This window comes from Lagenorhynchus albirostris, chromosome 5 (assembly GCF_949774975.1).
Source record: "Lagenorhynchus albirostris chromosome 5, mLagAlb1.1, whole genome shotgun sequence".
Classification (NCBI taxonomy): domain Eukaryota; kingdom Metazoa; phylum Chordata; class Mammalia; order Artiodactyla; family Delphinidae; genus Lagenorhynchus; species Lagenorhynchus albirostris.
In genome coordinates, this window is record NC_083099.1 from 60,627,538 (window position 1) to 60,650,421 (window position 22,884).

Sequence of the window (22,884 nt, forward strand, 5' to 3'; positions counted from 1 at the left end):
TTTCATCTACTAAGATTTTTTTTTTCTTTTGGTAAGAAATGATGGTAAAGAAGAGAAGCCATAGCAGTGAAAGTAATGTGTGTTGAGTGCTGTGTGTGTGTGTTTGAGAGAGAGAGAGAGAAACGCCAACAGAATGAGATTCCAGGGAGTCTTGAGCCCTTAACAAACTTAGACGTCACCAGAGCCTTTAATTATCCTGTTTTGTTATTTTTGATTTATTAATAACAAATAACAATTATATAAATTTTAAGTACTTTTTCCTTCATTATCTCATTTGAGCCTCACAATAGCTCTATAATGTCACTCTCCTCGTTTTAGAGATGAGGAAACAGAAAGATTGAATGATTTGCCCTTAGCTAGTTGGCTGAGTATTCTAACACAAGATCTAGTGCTTTTACTGCTTCGTGATGCTGAACCCTCTTACAGTTAGGGGCTGGGATGATGAGACTTCTGCCACTTGGCATGTACAAAAGTCACAGGGAGTTGAAGTGAGTGAACATTTTTGTCCTTTTTTTTTTTTTTTTAAATTGGTATTAATGGACTTCTCTGGGAGTGCAGTGGTTAAGAACCCACCTGCCAATTCAGGGGACATGGGTTCGATCCCTGGTCTGGGAAGATCCCACATGCCGTGGAGCAGCAAAGCCCATGTGCCACAACTGCTGAGCCTGTGTGCTGCAACTGCTGAGGCCCTCAGGCCTAGAGCTCGTGCTCCTCAATAAGAGAAGCCACCACAATGAGAAGCCCGCGCACCGCAATGAAGAGTAGCCCCTGCTCGCCGCAACTAGAGAAAGCCCGTGCACAGCAACAGAGACCCAATGCAGCCAAAAATAAATAAATTTATTTTAAAAAATAATGATAAACTGGTATTAACAAGGGGAGGCCTTGACAGCGTGCCTTTATAAACTACCTGGCACAGTGTTTGGCACGTGGTAACTGTCCAGCAAATTACCTCTCCGTATAAATTCTAGAATAATCTTGTTTATATCTACAAAAATATCTTGCTGGGATTTTGATAGGAAGTGTGTTAAGCCCGTAAATCAATTTGAGGAGAATCAACATCTTTACTATGTTGAGTCTTTTCAATCCATCAGCATCATATGTCTCTTCATTTGTTTAGAGCATCTTTGATTTGTTTTGTAAGCGTCAGTATGCAAATCTTATACTTATTTTGTTAGATTGACATATAAATATTTCTTTTTTCTTGTCCATGTGTCTGTTGCTAGTGTAAAGAAATACAATTAATTTTTGTAGTTTATCTTATGTCCTGTAATCTTGCTGAACTCAATTATTAGTTCTCGGAGGGTTTTTTTGGTGGGTTTTTTGATTTTCAATGAAGACAGTCACGTCCTCTTCAAATAGGGATGATTTTACCTTTTCCTTTCTTTTTTTGTTTTTTTTTTTTTGCGGTACGTGGGCCTCTCACTGCTGTGGCCTCTCCCGTTGTGGAGCACAGGCTGAGGACGCGCAGGCTCAGCGGCCATGGCTCACGGGCCCAGCCTCTCTGCGGCATGTGGGATCCTCCCGGACCAGGGCACAAACCCGTGTCCCCTGCATCGGCAGGCGGACTCTCAACAACTGCACCACCAGGGAGGCCCTACCTTTTCCTTTCTCATCTCTATGTCTTTTATTTTCATTTCTTGGCTCTTGGCACTGAGTAACATTTCTAGCACTATACTGAATAAGAGTGGTAAGAGTGATCATCCTTCTCTTGTTCCCCATCTTTGAAGAAAAGCGTTAAGTCTTTCTCCATTAAGTATAATGTTACCTGTAGGTTCTTTGTGGATGTTTTTTGTCAAGTTGAGGAAGCTTCCCTCTAATCCTCTTTTTCTGAAACTTTTTTTTTTATCAAAAGTGAGTGTTGAATTTTGTCAAATGATTTTTCTGTATCCACTGGTATAATCATGAGATTATTGGCATTTTGTTCCCTCAAGATTAGTATTCTGGGAATTCCCTGGAGGTCCAGTGGTTCGGACTTGGCCCTTTCACTGCCGGGGCTCAGGTTCGATTCCTGGTCAGGGAACTAAGATCCCGCAAGCCGTGCAGCGCGGCCAAAAAAACCCCCAAAAAACAAAAAACAAAAAGATTAGTATTCTTTCCCCAATTTGTATGTCTCCTCTTAGCATCTTCTATCGGAACAATCGAAGGCTGCAGGCAAATGCTTTAGCACACTCTGAAATCAGACTTGCTTTGGGACCCAGACTGATATCAGCAAGGAATGGGGTTCCCTGTATTACTCATGTATAAAATGTGTACAGACATTTTACCTTAAACCATGTTCCTTTGGCTTCGTTTGTGCCTATGCAGTCTTGATACTTTAACAGAGGTGGAGAGGCTGCAACCGGATGAATTACACTGGAACCCAATGCCTGGTGAACGGCGAGACCAATTCTTCACTGCTCCTTCACATTTTCTGAAACGCACCAGATAATTGGCTGTGTTCTCTTAATTCTCTGATCATTTGGACACTGAGTCTCCCTTTATGTGACCCGGCCTTGTGGCAAACAGGTTGCAGTGCAGCCTGTTCATATACCTGCCTCTGCTCCATGTCAAAGGAGCTCAGCTGCGTATCTCTTCCATTTTTGTCTACAGTGCCTACAGTTAATTATTTGAACAATTTCCTGTCTTCTATAGTAGACAGATTTTCAGTTCTCAATAAGAAATAAGGCCAAAAGGAAAATAAATGAACAATTACTGAGGTCCTACTATGTGACAAGTGCCCTCACATAAATAGTTTATCGACTCAACAAATAATATATGTGCAATCTGATGAAATGAATGGAGGATACATAGATGATGAGGACAAAGTTCATGCTTAAAATGAGTTCATAGTCTACTGAGAGAGACAGATAATATCTAAGGAGATAGAGCAGAATAAGTAATATGTAATAAAGCTTAACACTCCTTGGAGGTAAGTATCTTTATTCCCAGCTTGCAAATTCAGAAACTGAGGCCACCAGAGGTTAAGTGATGAATTCATGAATTCATCAGAGTTAGAACTAAGATTTCAACTCAGATCCAGATCACACCAAAACATCTCCCATTAGGAAAAACAAACAAACAAAACCCAAAACTCTACCAGAAAAATACATTGTAAAAATTATTTCAGATGTGAGGCTTAGAAAATAAGGTATAATTAACATATATCATTAAAAATGTTTTGTTTTTGTTGTGCCCTAAATTACTAGCAGAAAAAAATCATCAGCTTTGACTTGATCAATCTTTAAAAGACATGGGAGTTGGAGTCTTATAAACTGAGCACTGGGACTGAGTCAGGCAGAAAGTCACTGAAATTCATTCCTGGCTTCTGGACATTCTAGCTGTATGAACGTGGACTTGTCACATAATGTCTTCTAGACTTGAGATCTCACATCTTTAAGGGACAGGTGAATAATACCTACTTCAAGGTAAGACTTATACAAGATAGGGAATGTAGACACATATTAAATGTTGGATCATTTTGAATCAAACACTTTCATTGTTCTGGCTTCTCCCCAGGATTTTATTTTACTTTATTTGGTTTGTTTACTTGTTTAAAAAAAGTTAGGGAGATGGGCAGAGGGATGAAGCAGAAGGGTGGGGAAAGAAATGAGGTGCATTCATGTTATTGAGGGGATTATGGATTGTGATCTATAAAACTCAAGTTTTAGCTTTAGGACTGCAAAGTGAACGCTGCTCGAGGGTGGAGCTGAATGGTGCTTCAAGTCCTGGCACCTGGGGTTGACTTCCCAAGGATTTACAGACTCAGCAAATTAAAACCACTGTTACCCCTAATGCTATTTCTAACCAGCGTATCCTACATGGTAATGTGAGGACATTATGCTTGGAACCACTGGATGGGCTACAAATTGACATAAATTAGTTGACACAAAGCAATTTTGGATGAACCAGATTGACCTAGCAAAATGCAAACTCATTCTAGAAGTGGGGTTGTTCATTCATTTCCCTTTGAGGGGCCTGAATGCAGTAGGATCCCCTACACTGTCTAATGACCTCTCTGGGAATGTTACTCCCCAAATTAGTGCTTCCCTGAATGATAAAACAGCACTAGTAAGTACTGAATGGCCAACCCTAGGAAGCCATTCTGCAAATTACTGCCTCCAGAAAGTGAAGGCTTCTCAAGGATGTCAAGCCATAGCAAAGACAATTGGGGGTCTGCCTACGGATATTTAGGTATCTTGAGACATGAGAGTCCTCCCAAAGGCCTTAGAAGAGGCCACCAACCTCCCATATCTATAGTCACTTGGGACCAGATAAGCATGGCTTTGAGTGGAACTCACACCTTCTTCATCCTGGTACTGGGATGACTTGTGTGCTGGAAAATTTGCATCCATAGCAATGCCCTATGTGGGACCTGACCTCTCCATCCCAGTTGACTATGGAAGGAAGCCAAAGAAGGAGAGGGGGTGTTGGTGCATTTGTTTGCATTTGCCATTTTTATTTGCCTCGGGGACATTAGACTGCAGGTCTCCTTAAGCATGGACTGTTTGTTAAGTCTGGTGTTGGCTTTTGTGGACTGGTCTAGCCAAGAGTTGTTTTAGCCCAAATGGGGAGATGGGGGTGGGGCCGGGGTGGAGTAAGACATCTGCAGAGCCCAACAACCGTTACCAAGGCCTACCTCGGCTCTGCCTCTACCTGCCAAACGGTAAACAAAGCCCCCGGGAGAACTGGGGCAAGCCGAACACCTTGGTCAAACACTAAGCAAACCACCACCAGGTGTGCTTGCAGAACAGACTCTCCATCAGCGTCCTGTCATGCAGAAAATGTTTATCCAATTTGTCAAGATAATCTTTCCTCAAATAAGCCTTGGGCCTACTCCTTGGAACAGCCTGAATTTAGTCGGCATAAAGTAACTCTATTTTTTCCACCCATTTTCCTTTAATCGCTGTGTCAACTTTTCCCTGGCTTTAAGCAAACTGAAAGTAATTATATCATTCTTAAGTGAGTAATCTGTTGACTGGGTTAGCTGATTCGTGAGTTACTCTAAAATTCTTCTAAACTGTGCAGACCCTTTCCAAACACATTTTCTTAGATGTTTCACAGAGTTCGGCTCATCGATGACCCGTGGATGTGTTTATTCTGTCACGTTTTGTGGCTACGCCATGACTATATGAGGACATTTGAAAAGAAGTTGAGTGTAGAAATTTGAGAGCAGGAAAAAAAGGTAACTTTACCTACTGATTTAGGTATTGCTTGGAAATATTACAGTCACTGTAAATAGCTCGCAGCTTCAAGTAGGAAAAACATTGGATTAGTGCTGTGAATCATGGTGTAAGAGTAAAGGCTGGGCTTCATGAACCTAAAAGCATTCATTTCTTTCATTTCATCATATAATTTCTCTGCTATTTGACACCCTGTGTGATATTGTTTTGTTTAGAAAACAGAAACGCTCAAGGTTACCACATTTTTCTTCGTGCTACTCATTGACGTACTCCCACAGAACTCATGATATATTTAAAAATAGAAAGCTCAGCCATCTGGCTATTTGATGGTTTCTATTTTTGTTTCTCTTTGCATTCACAAACTCTGTTGAGTCTGAAATTTCCTATGTTCTGCCCTATATGTAATTGTGTATATGTACACACAGAGTTTCTCATTTAAATTTAGCCATTATCAATTTGGGTTTGTTTTACCGACCACAGTGGCACTTTTGTGGGGACACTAACCTTGTTTCATCTGTGCATTAGTCAAATCTGCATTAAATCCTGACTATGAAGACTGTTACCCACAGTCTAGGGGATGCCAAGTCAAAGGCGTTTCTCATTAATATGTGCCCACCCATGTATACTCAGAAGTTTCATTGACAGTAATATGCTCCTTGCCTTGGCTTTGATGGAAACGATGGAACCACAGGGCCAGAGGGAAATTTAAAGCTCATCTAATTCATCCCCTTCATTTTACATGTGAGGAAGCTGGAGTCTAGAGGTGGACAGAAACTCGTCCAAGGTCATATAGCTAATTAGTAGCCAAATTCCTTTTAGAACTCAGGTCTCTTGACTTCTTCATAAAACTGGATTAAAGATACATTTGGGGATGTTCACAAATGCACATTTGAATTACATTCATCATACACTTATAACTATGAGTGTTTATAGGATTGTGCTTAAAAGCAAAATTAAAGTGCATTGTTACGCTTTGATGGCTGAAGGAAAGATTTCCTCACTCTTCAGTTTGAGCAGAAAGCACAGAGCATGAACTTTATTGCATATATGAATGAGCTGGTTAAAAAGGCAGATTCCTCAAGAGAACGAGAAGACAAGCCACAAACTGGGAGAAAATGTTTACAAAAGGCACATCTGATAAAGGACTGTTATTCAAAATATGCAAAGAAGTCTTAAAACTCAACAATAAGAAAATGAACAACTGAATTAAAAAATAGGCAAAAGACCTGGACAGACACCTCATCAAAGAAAATAAACAGATGGTAAGTAAGCTTCTGAAAAGATGCTCTGCATTATAAGCCATTAGGGAATTGCAAGTTAAAACAATGAGGGCTTCCCTGGTGGCGCAATGGTTAAGAATCCGCCTGCCAATTCAGGGGACATGGGTTCGAGCCCTGGTCCGGGAAGATCCCACAGGCCGCAGAGCAACTAAGCCTATGCGCCACACTATTAGGCCTGTGCTCTAGAGCCCGCGAGCCACAACTACTGAAGCCCGCGTGCCTAGAGCCCGTGCTCCACAACAAGAGAAGCCACCGCAATGAGAAGCCCGTGCACCGCAAGGAAGAGTAGCCCCCGCTCACTGCAACTAGAGAAAGCCCTGCACAGCAACGAAGACCTAACACAGCAAAAAATAAAAATAAATAAAATTAAAATAAATTAAAAAAAACCCAAAAAACAATGAGATAACTCTGTATACATATTAGAATGCCAAAATCGAAAACACTGACGCCACTAAATGCTGGCAGGGATGTGGAGCAACAGAACTCTCATTCTCTGCTGATAGGAACGCAAAATGGTACAGCCACTTTGGAAGACAGCTTGGCACTTTCTTACAAAACTAAACATACTCTTACCATACAATCTAGCAATCACACTCCTTGGGTATTTACCCAAATGAGTTAAAACTTATGTTCTCACAAAGACCTACACAGAGGTGTTTACAGCAGCTTTACAATGCCAAAACCTGAAATCCACCAAGATGTTCTTCAGTAGGCGAATGGATAAACAAACTGTGGTACATCCAGACAGTGGAACACTATTCAGTACTAAAAAGAAACGAGCTATCAAGCCATGAAAAGACATGGAGGAATCTTAAATGCATATTAGTAAGTAAAAGAAGCCAATCTGAAAAGACTACATACTGTATGATTCCAACTGTATGACATTCTGGAAAAGGCAAAACTATGGAGACAGTAAAAATATCAATGGTTGTAGAAGTTAGAGAGGAGGGCGGGATGAACAGGTGGAACACAGAGGATTTTTACAGCAGTGAAACTACTCTATATGATACTATAATGGTGGATAGACATCATGACACATTTGCCCAAACTCACAGAATGTACAACATCAAGAGTGAACCGTAAGGCTTCCCTGGTGGCGCAATGGTTGAGCGTCCGCCTGCCGATGCAGGGGACATGGGTTCGTGCCCCGGTCCGGGAAGATCCCACATGCTGTGGAGCGGCTGGGCCCATGAGCCATGGCCGCTGAGCCTGCGCGTCCGGAGCCTGAGCTCCGCAACGGGAGAGGCCACGACAGTGAGAGGCCCGCCTTCTGCCAAAAATAAAAAAAAGAGAGAGAAGAGTGAACCGTAATGTGAACTATGGACTTCGGGTGATAATGATGTGTCAAGGTATGTTCATTATTTGTAACAAATGGACTGCTGTGGTGGGGAATGTTGATAGTGGGAGAGGTTGTGCGTGTGTGCGGGGACAGGAGGTATTTGGGAACTCTGTACTTTCTGCTCAGTTTTGCTGTGAACCTAAAACTGGTCTAAAAAATAAACTTCATTAATTACTTTTTATAAAAGGCAGATTCCTGCTTTGTTACACCTCACCACCGCCACTCCTCCACCTCCCCCCATCTCCATTTCACCCCCATCACCACTTCCAGCCACCCTTCCCCCACCAATGCTGATTTAGCTGTTTGGAAGCGAGGCCTTAGAATCTGCATTTTCAACAGTTTTGATGAGGGATGGGAAATTGTGATTTCAGATATCCTAATCACCACCTTCAAGCCTGCTGAGGATGTAGCTCACCTTTGAAAGACACGCTGTTTATTCAGTCTACGGACGATGCTTGCTCTACATATGCACTTGCTAACCACAACCTCCTGAAGTAACCTACTGCTTGGGGATACCTACTTTGCAGTTAAGTTGGTTAAACCAGAGATCAAAGTGTTTTGAAAGGAGGCAGTGCACCAGGCAGGCCTACAGTGTAGTTATTTCCCTTTTTCTACTGGAGGTGAGGACTGGGGGGAGTTTTCCGCCAACCAGACTGTTCAGCCTGCCCTGGTTGGCTGCACCTGCTTCTGGCCTTTGCTTTCCCGTCCTGTGATAAAAGAACAAAGCTTCTGGACTTCTCTGGTAGCACAGTCATTAAGAATCCACCTGCCAATGCAGGGGACACGGGTTCGAGCCCTGGTCCAGGAAGATCCCACATGCCGGGGAGCAACTGAGCCCGTGCGCCACAACTACTGAGCCTGCTCTCTAGAGCCCGCGAGCCACAACTACTGAAGCCCGCGTGCCTAGAGCCCATGCTCTGCAACAAGAGAAGCCACCACAATGTGAAGCCCGCGTGCCGCAACGAAGAGTAGCCCCTGCTCACCACAACTACAGAAAGCCCGCGTGCAGCAACGAAGACCCAAAGCAGCCAAAATAAATAAATAAAATTGATATATATATATAAAAAGACCCAATGCAGCCATAAATAAATAAATAAAATAAAATAAAATAAGAAATAAAGGAATGGAAGAAGTCAAAAAAACAAAACAAAACCAAACAAAGCTTCCAACTTAGGTGAAAAGGTGAAAGTCCTTGACTTAATAAGGAAAGAAAAAAACTGTATGTTGAGGTTGCTAAGATCTACAGTAAGAATGAATCTTCTGTCTGTGAAATTTTGAGGGAAAAAGAAGTTCCTGCTAGTTTTTTTTGTTTTTTTTTTTTGCGGTATGCGGGCCTCTCACTGTTGTGGCCTCTCCCGTTGCGGAGCACAGCCTCTGGATGCGCAGGCTCAGCGGCCATGGCTCACGGGCCCAGCCGCTCCGCGGCATGTGGGATCTTCCCGGACCGGGGCACGAACCCGTGTCCCCTGCATCAGCAGGCAGACTCTCAACCACTGCGCCACCAGGGAAGCCCCGTTCCTGCTAGTTTTGCTGTTGCACCTCAAATTGCAAAACTTACGGTCACAGTGGGTGACAAGTGTTTAGTTAAGATGGAACAGATGTTAAATTTGTACAATAAGATATTTTGAGAAAGAGAGAGGGAGTCTATATTCACATAACTTTTATTACAGTATATTGTTATACTTCTATTTTATTATTAGTTGTTGTTCATCTCTTTCTGTGCCTAACTTATAAATTAAACTTTATCATAGGTATGTATGTGTAGAAAAAAACAAGAATATATAGGGTTCAGTACTATCTGCAGTTTCAGGCGTCCTCTGGAGGTCTTGGGACATATATCCTGTGGATAAGGGGGGATACTGTATTTCCAACTTATGGATTCCAATTTCTGGTACTCACACCTGCTTTTCGCCTTAGCAACCCAGAGGTGTGTAATAATTAGCTTGCAGTATCTGGGTGACCTCTACTCTTGGTTCATTGAGCATTCATTGAGAACCTTCTATGTAGCATATATTCTGCTATAGATATACAAAGATTAAAAGGTTGTAATTGTTAGTGATTCTTTGTTCCTTAAAAAGCATACTATGATTTTAACTAGAAAGTGTTGAATGTCTCCAAACAGGTGTGAATCAGAAAGTTAAGGGAGTTCAGAAGATTTTAGGTTGAGAGATGCTAGGTAGGCTTCCCCAAAAAGGAGTCATTTAAGCTAGACTTTGCAGGATGAGTGAGCTCTACAAAGTGGAGTGTGTGTGTGTGTGTGTGTGTGTGTGTGTGTGTGTGTGTGTGTGTGTGTGTGTGTGTGGAGTGGGCAAAATGTGCAGATGAGTAAGTCTGGGCTGCTTTGTGGGGATTTTCCATTTGAGTTGGAATGCCTGGCATATGCTAGAGAGAATTTGGTAATTGAATGTTGAAGGTTAGATTAAGAAATTTGGATTTAGTTTGCTAGGAAATAGGTGATACTGGATTTTTGAACTGGTAAGTGATATCCCATGATGCTTTGGGAAGACTGACCGAATATTGATGTGGAAGTGAGACCGGATACTGGGAGGAGGTGGGAAGGGGGAACAGGGCTTGATTGCAGGGTTTCCCTCTGAGGTATCTTAAGTGGCAGCAAGAGTGCAGAAGGCAAGGAGCCAGGGCTCCCAAAGAAGAGTAAGGAAGGGATGTAGGCGACTACCAAAGGTGGGATGTGTAGGGCTAAGCAGACATCAAAAAACCTCTTCAGCCTGGAGACCTTCGCAGGCTGTCACATGGTTCCTGGGCAGGGAGTGGGGGAGAAAGCTGCTCCCAGAACACTCCCTCCTCCCCCGCCACGGATCTGTGCCAGCCCCTGTGCGCACACCCAGCAGAGGCCAGACATTTGGGTGGGGATAAGTGAAGGCAGTGCCGGAGCTTGTAGCTCGCCCCAGGCGCTGGATGACATTAAAGCAGCCCTAGACTAGGTCTCGTGTAGAGGGTTCTCAAGGCTGCCCAAATCCAAGGGCTCACAGAACCAATCCTTTTGGTGTTCAGCTGTCACCGTCCCCTAATTATTCATGAACACTTCCGCATGGCACAGCTATGAGCTTGTTTCTTTGCCATGGGAATAAAAACACAGCTCCAACCATCCAGGAGAAAGACAAATGCCAACTCACCCGATGCATCCAGGCCTCTTATTCCGAGGACCGCTTAAGGAGTGTTGAATCTACACTCCTACTTCCCAGTTTTCCAAGAGTAGAGCGAGATGGGAATACCTTACGTTTTCCCTGTGACTGAGATCCTGCGTTAGGTTCCCCTTTGTCTTACTGTGAAGTAGGGTCCATCAGTCCACCTTGGGCCTTCCTGCCACTGACCTTCATGGGGGATTTCTTTTGAGTCAGAGAATTTTAGAACTGAAACAGATTTTAGAGGTTATCTACGTCAATTCTTTCCTTGTACAAATAGGAAGTGGAGGTTCTAAAAGTTGGGTGATTTGTCCAAGGTCATACGACAGGGTAAAGTACCACCAGAATCCAGTTCTCCTGGTTTCCTGTCCAGGGTTAACCAGTTGTGGGTTCCCAAAAGTTCTTTATGAACTCTTAGAGCTCATCTTTTTTTTTTTTTTTTTCCTAGAACTTTCTGTAGAGGGGGTCTCATGGAGAGCAGACCCCAGGGGAGATTCTCAAAGGTGTTGCCCCAGTGGGATTGGAGAAGCAATTGGGGCAGGGTGTTTATGTCTGATAACATGGCCTGCATCTCTAAAAGCCTTAAAGGAATTGGAAGGATCTGGTATTTTACAAGACCTGAAACAGGTGTCTTGTTTGTTCACAGAATCTTTTCAGAGAAAGCCATAGTGCATGCTGAAAGAGAAGAGAAAATCATAAAGTTTTAAGCAGATTAGATAGTTGAGATTAGCTTTTTGTGATCTTGCAAAGTTTTCATTTCTTCCCAAATCATATAACGCTGAGCACGTTGAGCAATCAGGTGAAAATCACATGCAAACAGAGCCTAAGTACTGATAAGAATCCTAAAGGTAAACAGTGAATTCCTACTAATGGCTAAGTCACTAAGGTAAGATCCAGTCTAAATACACACCCTTGCTTAAATAGGGTTTCATTAGCTCAGGTTACAGTGGCTCAGGGAAATTTTTCCTTTATGCTTGTCAAGTGAAATTAATTATATATCATCCATCAATCATTCCTGCCATAGAAGGTCTATGGGAATATTAAGGATTCCACAGATGCTCCCCCATTCCTCCCACCCCCACTCACCACCCCACCGTCAGCACTCTGGGCATATTTTGGTGCCCATAGCTAAAAGTTCCTGGGATTTTCAGGGAAGCCACAACTATGGCTTTTACTGATAACCTGTAAAAGTTTCCTTTTTCCAAATTGGACGCTCGGTGCGTGCTTCAAGTTACTGACAAATATTTGCAGAGTATATCTCAGACTGCATAGCAAATTAGATTTTTGCAAGTTTCTTATAATAATTTTGTTTTTGTGGAATAAGTGATTAAAAAACATTTAAAGAAGAGAAAATAATTTTAAAAAGTATAACCCATACTTTCACCACCACATTACATTGTTAGAATTTTAATATATTTCCTGCCATCTGTTCTTCTATTTTCTCTTTTTTCTCCTTATTACAAGAACAATGCATGTGTAGTATAGAAAATTCAGAAAATATGGATAAGAACACGAAAATCGGCCATTAACTCATTTATCTTGACATAATCAAGATTCCTAGTCTTTTCTAGCATTCATGGATTTTATTTTACGTAGTTCTAATCATATTGCAAAGCTGCCTTTTCACTTATCTTGTGAAAAAACACACGTGTAATTTTTAAATTGATTTTTTAAATCATATACAATGTATATGCTTAAAAATCAAACAGCACATAGTCAGTAATTGATGGTTTAGTAGTTTCTAGTGGATGTTTATTCAATAATTATTCTATTCGAGAGGAGATCATTTGATTTTATTGGCTTTAATATTTAAGGTTTTTTTCTCTTATGGTATTTCATTCATCACGTACTTAGTAAGCATATATCTGGTCTAGGCAGTAGGTTAGGCATTAACGATAAAATGTGTTTGTTTACTTTAAAAAATTACTGTATGTTTAGTAAGTGCCAGACCGTGTTCTAGGCATTTGGGTTACAGCAATCAAAAGACCAGACAAAAATCTCTGCCTTCTCAGAGTTTAAGTTCTGGTCGAGATGAACAAGAGATAGTCCTTACTGAGATCAAAATATAGCATCTTTAGGAAATAAGAGTAGCAAAAATTAGTATTTATATTTGATTCTCCTGAACATCTATTCTTTTGTGAGGAGATATATGTGAGTATATCTATTCTAGCTGATTAGAATACAACAGGGAACAAAACATCCTCCCTTATTCTCAATGGGCACATTGTCCAGTGTCTCTAAGAAAGCATTTGGGGGCCCTGGGAAATTGGCATCATCAAATAGATATAGTGATACTTGTCCCACTACCTCACTGGAGGAGTGTGAAATCAAATGAAATGAATCTGCAAGTGCTTTGAAAGCTTTAAAGTAAGACACATGTTGGAAGAGTTGGTATTAGTGTTCTGAGCAATGGAGAGATCTAAAACACATCTGAAAAAAGGAAACAGTAGAACCTAAGAGGGATTGCTAAGGATCAGATGGGCAGTGTCCACTGTGTGTGTGTGTGGGGGGGGGGTGGTTTCCCAATGCAGGAGACATTTTTACCAGTCAATAAGGACCTGACCACAATTAAGAATTTATCCTTCCCAGAAGTAAAGTCATTCAGTAAATAAGGCCCCTATGATAAAAAAAATGATAATTTAGTACCACTTAACACCTTACTGTATCATCCCACTAATTCTCGCAATAGCTACATGTTTTTAAAAAACTCTGCTCTGACTCTCATCCTTTCCCTAACTCGTGGTTCTCGAACTTTGGTGAGTATGAGAATCCCCCAGGAACTTGATACACATCCCAGGGTCAGGTCCTACCCTCAGTGCTCTTTACTGGCTCGCCAGGTCGATCTGATACACCCCAGCACCGAGAATTAGTAACTTTTAGCTTACTCACAATCTGACAGTTTACAGAGCTGAAAAATACCTTGGAAAGCATCCTATGCATGCTTTCACTTTATAAGGAAGGGGACGGGGGTGTAGCTATGTTAAGTCGCTTGTCCAGGGTTGCACAGCCAGCCAGTGCCTGAGCCATCACCCAAGTCACAGATCTTTCAGCTGGATTGACCAACGTGTTGCACCCTCCTCTCTGCTGTTTTGGTCCTCTAGGTGCAGGAGTGTCTATGTGACTGTTGAGTATTTGTGGCACAGAGCCACCAGCTCTTGTGTTTGAAGCAAGTGTGATTTCCCAGAGAAAAGCTGCCCTTCAGAGTTTCTAATGCTGCCTTACCTAACCACAAAAGTACTTATTTTGTCTGATAACAATGTATTCGATGTAGTGGCCCCAAGATAAGTTTTTAAAGCACTGTAAAATTTCCAGCTGAACACTAGAGATTTCCAAATTAATCTTTCCAAACTAGAACATTATCCTTTCCCATAGAAAAGCATTTCTCCATCCATCAAGGTCTTTTGCTTCTTCAATCTCCTGCCTAAAACTAATGGCCTTTATCAATCTTCCCTAGTTCATTCGGAGTCTGATGTCTGGATTCTGACTAATATTTCCACGATCTGAATCTATGCGCTGTAAATGATATAGATGTTTCTGTCTTTATTTTTCCTGGGGGACAAAAAGGGTAAGCAGTGATGTGCCATGGGGACGTAATATACAGCATAAGTGATACAGTCAATAATATTATAATAATTGGTGACAGACGGTTGCTTGATTTATCATGGTGGTCATTTCATAATGTATTTAAATGTCGAATCACTATGTTGTACACCTGAAACTAACTTAATATCGTACATCAACTATACTTCAATAAATAAAAAAAGAAAGAAAACTCTAAAAAAGATGCAAAACAGCATATATTGCTTATTTGTTTATGTAAGTGTGGATTAATACTATCTATCTGCCTATCTATTTCTTATCTAGTAGTCTAAAAGTTAATCAGAAGTTGGAGGTGATAACATACCACATTGCTAACCATGGTTATCTTTCACAGGTGGGGTTATGGAGGCTTTAGTCTCTGTAATACTGTTTACAGTTGCTCATTGCATTTATAACTTTTGTAATCGTGTGAAAAATAAAACTAGTGAAGCATATGTTCTTAAAGAGTGATTTCTTATATTAAAAGAAAAAAAGAGGGAATTCCCCGGCGGTTCAGTGGTTAGGACTTGGCACTTTCACTGCCAGGGCCCAGGTTCAATCCCTGGTCCGGGAACTAAGATCCCGCAAGCCACATGGCCCGGCCAAAAAATAAAAAAATAAAAGACAGGACTTCCCCATGGCGCAATGGTTAAGACTGCACTCCCAATGCAGGGGGCCCAGTTTCGACCCCTGGTTAGGGAATTAGATCCCACGTGCATGCCACAACTAAGAGTTCACATGCCACAACTAAGGAGCCGACGAACAGCAACTAAGGAGCCCGCCTGCCACAACTAAGACCTGGTGCAACCAAATAAATATATAAATAAGTATTAAAAAAAACACAAAAACGACCATTTCTCCTGTTCAGGTTTTACACCCAGGGAACGCCTTGGAGATTTCCTCTTTTTTTCAACCTTTTGCAGATGACAAATTACATTAGAGCAGCCAGAATCTGGGGGAGGCCGGCTTGAGGTAGTTAGGATTAATTTAATGCAAAAGACTAGCTTCGTTTGAGGGGAATATTTTGAACTAGAGATTTCTGGTTCCAGGGAGAAATTAATATGAATGGGAATGCAGATTTCTGGTGAGGAGGTGATAAAGGCCTTAGGCATTACCTTCAATTAGTACTTAGCAAAAGGAGGAAAGCCTGCGGGCTGGGAACTGAATCACAGATCCCCCAGCTCCCGGTCTCCAAGCCTGTCACGTCACCTTCCTGCCTACTAATGGGAAGTTGACACGTTTCGAGGCTGGTTTGGCGTTTGTCAGGCTCTCCTCACTTTGTGCCCAAGAAGTGTGTGTGTGCTTTACCCTCACTAGACCATAAACTCCCTGTGGGCAGGACTAATCACGTTTAGCCGGTAAACAACTATTATTATATTGCCGAGTACCTTGAGTAGTGCTTTCTCAGAGATGTCACACAGATACTTAACCAGCTGTGTCACTTTGCTCAAACTCCCTTTGTTTCTCCATTTCTTACCAAGTAAAGGACAATTTCCTGGGATCAGGTTCCAGCTAACTTCCCTGTTTTCTCTCGACTTGTCTCCCTAAACATAGGGAGAAATGTGACTGGGAACCAATCCCTGAATAGAGTCAGGATCCTTCCTCTAAGCTACAGCCTGACACCGAATAAAATCCAAATTTTGGATTCACTGCCTTTCACTGAAACTCTACTGCCGGAACAGAGCAAATGGTAGAGAGGTTAATCATGTGGACTTCGGGGCAGTTCAAGTCCCAGGTCCCCTACTAGGACCCACAACCTTGGGTAAATGACTCATCCAGGGGAGTGGTAACAAGGATAATACCTACCGGTAGGTTGTTAATGAGTAATTTGCTTTCGCATAGTTCTAGGGAATGGTTTAACGCTGGATATTGTTATTATTATTTATTTAACGCCTTTATGTTAATATCCATCTCCCCCACCACCACCCAAGGCTTTTGAGTTTGCCAGTGAACTAAGAGGAATGAAACTGTTGGCTATATGGGGGTAGGGATCAGGGAAGAAGAATAGCTTCTAGAGAATGAACCTTGAACTTCTTAGAATTAGGCTGGAATTAAAGAATGAAAGACTGAAAACCTTGCTAAAGATTTTAAGTTTACGGTATAGTCAATGAACTTTCAGGAGTAATGAAATATTTTAATCAAGATGTTTTGACAAGATAATTGGCCAACCTCCCTAACCCAATTGGAAGAATTGAATTTTCTTCTAATTCTCCCCAAGGCATGATGATAATAATGACAATTATCGTAACTATTATTCATATAACTATGAATAATAGTTACAATAACTATTATTCATATAACTATGAATAGTAGTTACAATTTATTAAATACCTGTGTATTTTATGCCATCTCCTGTATGAAGGGCTTTACATTTTATTTCTCCCACTTTACATTCACTCATTCACGTACTCATTCAACAAATACTGGTTGAGCACTTACTAGAAGCCAGCCACTGAAGTGGGCTTTGGGGGATAGTGGTAAATGAGACTGACCCTCATGGAACTTTCACTCTAGTGCAGATTCAGACAATAGACAAGGAAGCGCGTACATGTTATGCCAGGTGTTATGAGAAACAAAGCTTGGCACAAGCGCCATTCCTGTGAGTTCGTATTGTCATCAGTATCAGATCCCAACTCACTTTTCCATCTTGCTTTCCCATGACATACTCACAAGCACCGATGCCCTCCAGCTCCACGGAACTTCTTTCTGGACTTTTCTGTCTTTCTGTCTGTGCCCACGCAGTTCCCTCTAACAAAATACGCTACTGTGTACTTTTGCTTCTTGAAGGTTCTGTGCATCCTTCACCACCCATTTCAAATACCACCTCATCCAGGATCCTTTTTGGTCCTCCCACTCGCCATCAGCTAATCCTTTCTCCATGCTGCAGGGTTAGTGTTTAGACTTCTAGCATTTACCTCACCCTTAATATTTAATATGGTTATTTGTACTTACTGGTTATCTGCTTTCCTTCTCTACTAGATGGTCAGCTGCTTGTTTCCCACCTCTGCCACTTGCTTCGCTTGCCTGTATTAATTCAACTGGTCTCGAGCAGCCAGACTTGCTCTTCTACAGTCTCTCTTTTAAACCAGGGATCCTGAATCTTCTACCTTTTTCCCACCAACTGATCCCATCCGTATGTCTGAGTACACAATTGAGAAGAGCTGCTGACAGAGTGATCTTTCTGAAGGGCAAACCTGCAGATTTCGCTGCCTTGCTTACAACTTGTCAGTGGTTGGCACAGTGAAGATAAAATCCAAATTCTATGGCCTGGCGCACACTTGCTCTTTCATAACCTAGACCTGCTTTAAACCCCAGCCTCGTGTCTCACTCTGCCTCTCTCACTAGGTCCCAGCTCTACCCAGCTGCTCACCAACAGTCTCTTCGGCTTCAGTGACCTCTGCAGTATCATCTGCTGGAAACTCTCTCTCCTAATTCCTTCTAATCTTCCAGGTCTCAGTTTAGATGGCACTGCCTCCAGAAAGCCATCCTTGATTTCTTCCAGGGCTCCTATGTGCTCCAATAAGACCTAATCACTCTTGGTCAAGGTGTTGTCATTCCTTATTATAATCATGTGTAATGGTCTGCGTTCACTGCTAGACTGTAAGATCTATGCGGGAAGCACCACTGCTATTGTTCACTGCGGTATCCCCAGCGTCTAATTAGTGCTTGATGCACAGTAGAAACTGAAAGAATATTTATTGAATGAGCTCTCTTTGCATCTCCCAAAGTCCTCCTCCAACTTTTAGATGGTTTAAAAATATATACACATGTAATGTGAAGACATGTTTATTGTAAAAGAAATTCAAACAAAACAGAACATGTGAATGCAATTACAGGTTCCCTTTTATCCTACCCCTAACCTTCTCTCCCCTATTCTACTCTCATGCCTGGGATGTTAACTGTTCAATATATATCTTTCCATTTCTTTATACTGCACGTACCTACACACACACATACCTAATACAGTCCTGGCTCCCAAACCCACATGACTGTTTTAGTAAACAGAAATGGGATAATATTAGAGGGGGTGTTCTACTGCTTATGTCTGCTTTTTTATTCAATACATTTCAGAGTTTTTTCCATTTCCCATGTAGATTTACCCCTACTACCTCATTCTTTTAATAGCTACTTGTATTCCATAGTAAGGCCGTACCATGGTTGATTTGTTAATTCCCCATTGGAAGACTTTGTATGTTCATCTTGCGTTCACAAATGCCAGTAGAGTTGCAGGACAGGTTTCTAGAAGTGGAATTGCTGGCACATAGAATGTATGCATCTTAAAATTTTTTCAGTTGTCAGCTATTTCTTCACATAATTCTTAGTGGGAGGATTACAAGTTCTCAAGATGTTTAATTTGTCAGCCTGGCCCTTGGCAAAACTGTGAGAAGGGGGAACTTTATCTCTATATCACGTTTGACCCCTTTAGATTATACTCTCCTGCCCCACCTTCTCTCTATCCCTCCCATCCCACCCAGATGCACCCTACCCCACCCCATGTAACTGATAAACTTAGCAATTTCTAGTAGCAGAAGAACATTCCTTCCCTGTGTGTCGTATACCACCTTCCACATAGTTCCTGTTTCAGTTAATGGGGACACCAACCAGCCAAGGAAATATCCCTCATGACCTAGAAACCCAAGTTTTCCTAGACTCCTCCCTCTTCTAAATTATCCTCAGGCAAGTACCAAAACCTTTTTTTTTTTTTTGCGGTCAGCGGGCCTTTCGCTGTTGTGGCCTCTCCCGTTGTGGAGCACAGGCTCCGGACGCGCAGGCTCAGCGGCCATGACTCACGGGCCCAGCAGCTCCGCGGCATGTGGGATCTTCCCGGACCGGGGCACGAACCCGTGTCCCCTGAATCGGCAGGCAGACTCTCAACCACTGCGCCACCAGGGAAGCCCCAAGTACCAAAACCTTTTATGCTCTCTCCAGATTCCTTTGGAACCTAGCCTAGTTCCTATCACCATCATCATCATCATCTCCAGCCAGAGCTTCACGCACAGCCTTGGTCTTAGAGGAGTGGGTTGAAGCCAGCATGATTTTTCGCCTGTCCTCTGCTTATAATCCATTAGAAGTTTCTTCAGGACAAACCCCAGATCCTTAACACTTGGGGGATCTTTCTGTGGCTCTAACCTTTCTGTTTAGCCTCATCACCAGGAAACATGTCTCACTACATGCTATCTCTAGCATCCCTGGCACCTCTGCTGGTACATACCTGGGCTGCTGTTTTCTGAAAGGCTCTGCAACCTGTCTCTCTTTATATTTTCTGCTCCCACCAGCTGGAATGTCCTTCCCTCTGACCCCCGTTTGCCTGTCTAACTCCTACCCATCCTCCAGGTCTCAGCTGAGATGGCAGCTCCTCCTTGGCCCCCTCAGGTTGGCTTAGGTGCCTGTCCCAGTGTGCCCACGCAGTGCTAAACCTCCTCTCACGCTGGCCATTCACATCCCTGGTCACACTTTTAGTGTAATGGTCTATTTACCTGCCAGCTTCTCCTAGAATGTAAACCCTCTGAGGGAGGAAATGGTTACGTACATTGTTGGACACCCTGTGCCTGGCACGGCTCTTATTGAAATATAAGCTTGTGGATTTGAGTGAAGGGGCAAATGAATGAGTGAGTGAATAAGATGTTTTCTGGCAGCCATACTTTTATCATGACCTGTGTTTGTGCCAGGCTTAGAGGTTTGTATGCATTTTGCATAATCTAATCCTTACTATCACTCTGTGAAGTAGGTATTGTTAGCACCATTTACTGGAGATGCTGAGATGCAGAGAAGTTAAGCTTGTCTGGTCCCAGAGCTTGTGCCCTAAACTGACTCACCTGCCTCAGGGCTCTGCCTGTGCTGTTGCCAGTTGATCTTGACTCGAATGGAGTGCTTGGCCTACTCAGTGGCTCAGCATTCTGTCTGATGGAGACTGTGTCCTGAAATCTGTGCCAAGTAGATGCTTGTCACCTTCCCCTTCAGAGTAGGCCCAGTCTAGATGGAGTCATCAAGCACTTTTGCTCAGTGGACCAGAATAAATATACAGAATATCTAGTTTTTAAAATGTTTTTGAACCTTTTATTTGGAAAAACTTTCAACTTATAGAAGAGTTGCAAGACTTGTATGAAGAATGCCTTATACCCCTCACCCAGTTTCACCAATTGTTAATATTTTGCCAAATTTGTTTTATTTCTGTCTCTTTAAAAAAATTTGTTTTTTTCTGAACCATTCAAGAGTAAGCTCCAGCTGGGACTTTCCTGGTGGTCCAGTGGTTAAGAATCCGCCTTCCAATGCAGGGGACTCAGGTTCAATCCCTGGTCGGGGAACTAAGGCCCCGCATGTAGTGAGGATACTAAGCCCGTGTGCTCTAGAGCCCATGCGCCACAAGTGGAGAGAAGCCCGCGCGCCACGATGAAAGATCCCACGTGCCGCAACTAAGACCCTACGCAGCCAAATAAATAAATAAATGAAAATAAATATTTAAAAAAAAAGCTCCACCCTTTGTATGCCACTTTACTGCTAATACTTCAGGTCGTATTTCCTAAGAACAAGGACATTTTCTTATATAACCATGGGAGTTAGCAAATTTTGGAAATGTAACATTTATTAAATACTATTATTGATAATGAAATTTCAAAAATTATCGCAATAATGTGCTTTATAAAATTTGCCTCCAATGCAGGATCCAGTCTAGTGTGTTTACTTGTTGTATTGTCTGTTTTTTTAAAAGCCCCTGAAGCCTTTGAGCACGGCCTCTTGCATCAAGTTCAGGGGATGGCGGTGCATTTGTTTGTTGTGATCAGGGGTACTGGAGTTCCATACTGAGACCCCAGGCTTTGTTCTGCTCTTGACTTTGAAAAGTCCTCAGGGCCTCAGTTTCTTCACCTGTCAGTGGGGAAAAGGCAGAGTTGGGCTTAAGCATGTCCAAAAATCCTTTCCAGCCCTTAAGCCACCAAAATAAATAACTAAACAACAAAACATTATTTTTTAAAACCTTTTTTTCTTGGGGCTTCCCTGGTGGCGCAGTGGTTGAGAGTCCGCCTGCCGATGCAGGGGACACGGGTTCGTGCCCCGGTCCGGGAAGATCCCACATGCCGCGGAGCGGCTGGGCCCGTGAGCCATGGCCGCTGAGCCTGCGCATCCAGAGGCTGTGCTCCGCAACGGGAGAGGCCACAACAGTGAGAGGCCCGCATACCGCAAAAACAAACAAACAAAACCCTTTTTTTCTTAAAAAAATTTAGGTAGGAAGAAACCTGCCTTCTTCAAAACCTGTCAGTTCTGAAAGCCTGCTAAATGATTTTTATTTTCTGGATGTCTTAGTTCTACAACGTTGTCTTTTCTTTGCCATTATCTTCTGCAAATGCTTGGCTGACAGTCTTTTTCATCTTAGAAGTATTTTGAACATAATATGACTGTTTATTTAATGTCTCGTGCACTTCAGAAGATAATGACCAGAAGAAGGGACTGTTTACCTATTTTTTCCAAGCACTAGAACTTACTCAGCCCAGACTTTCCAGAAAGCCTACATTAATTTTGTCAGTTTGGGGTTAGATTAACACTTGTGAGCTTTTATTCTTTCTCTTCTGCAATCTGATGTGGAGACATTGCCCAGATTTCTTGGCTTTTACATTTTCCTCCCATGGGTTTCGCCACCCAGATACAAATACTTTTCGGGGAAATCCATAATGTGGTTGCAAAGTTGTAAAATAGTGGGAATGACATTTTAGCCTTGAGATATCAAAATAATTTTCAAAATAATTTTCTCCTCCCCGCTATCCTTAATGACTATTTCAAAAGAGTTAGTGGCAGATTTTTTTTTAATATCAAAAATTCTTTATTTTGAAAAACAATGTAATAAATTTGACCTAGGTGGTATATAAGGAACCTGTGGTACACAATAGGAAAACATACGTTTTTAGATCATGTAAGCACCTAAATATTCACCATGTATTAGACAACAAAAATGCAAAGGAAAAGGGGCTTCCCTGGTGGCGCAGTGGTTGAGAGTCCGCCTGCCGATGCACGGGACACGGGTTCACGCCCCAGTCCAGGAAGATCCCACATGCCGTGAAGCAGCTGGGCCCGTGAGCCATGGCTGCTGAGCCTGCGCGTCCGGAGCCTCTGCTCCGTAACAGGAGAGGCCACAACAGTGAGAGGCCCGTATACCGGTTAAAAAAAACAAAAAAAAATGCAAAGAAAAAAATATTGAAACTTCTTTTCAAATAGAAAAATAAAAGGTATTAAAATGTTGTTCAAGAAATTGGAATAATTTTAATTACAATAATGACAAACTGTTTTAAGCTTAAAGACTACATTTTCTAAGATGTATAGTGTAGTGGCAGATTTTAAAGTGTGTGGTATTTGTTATTTTAAAAGCGGTTTTCCCTGTGGCAATCACATACAGA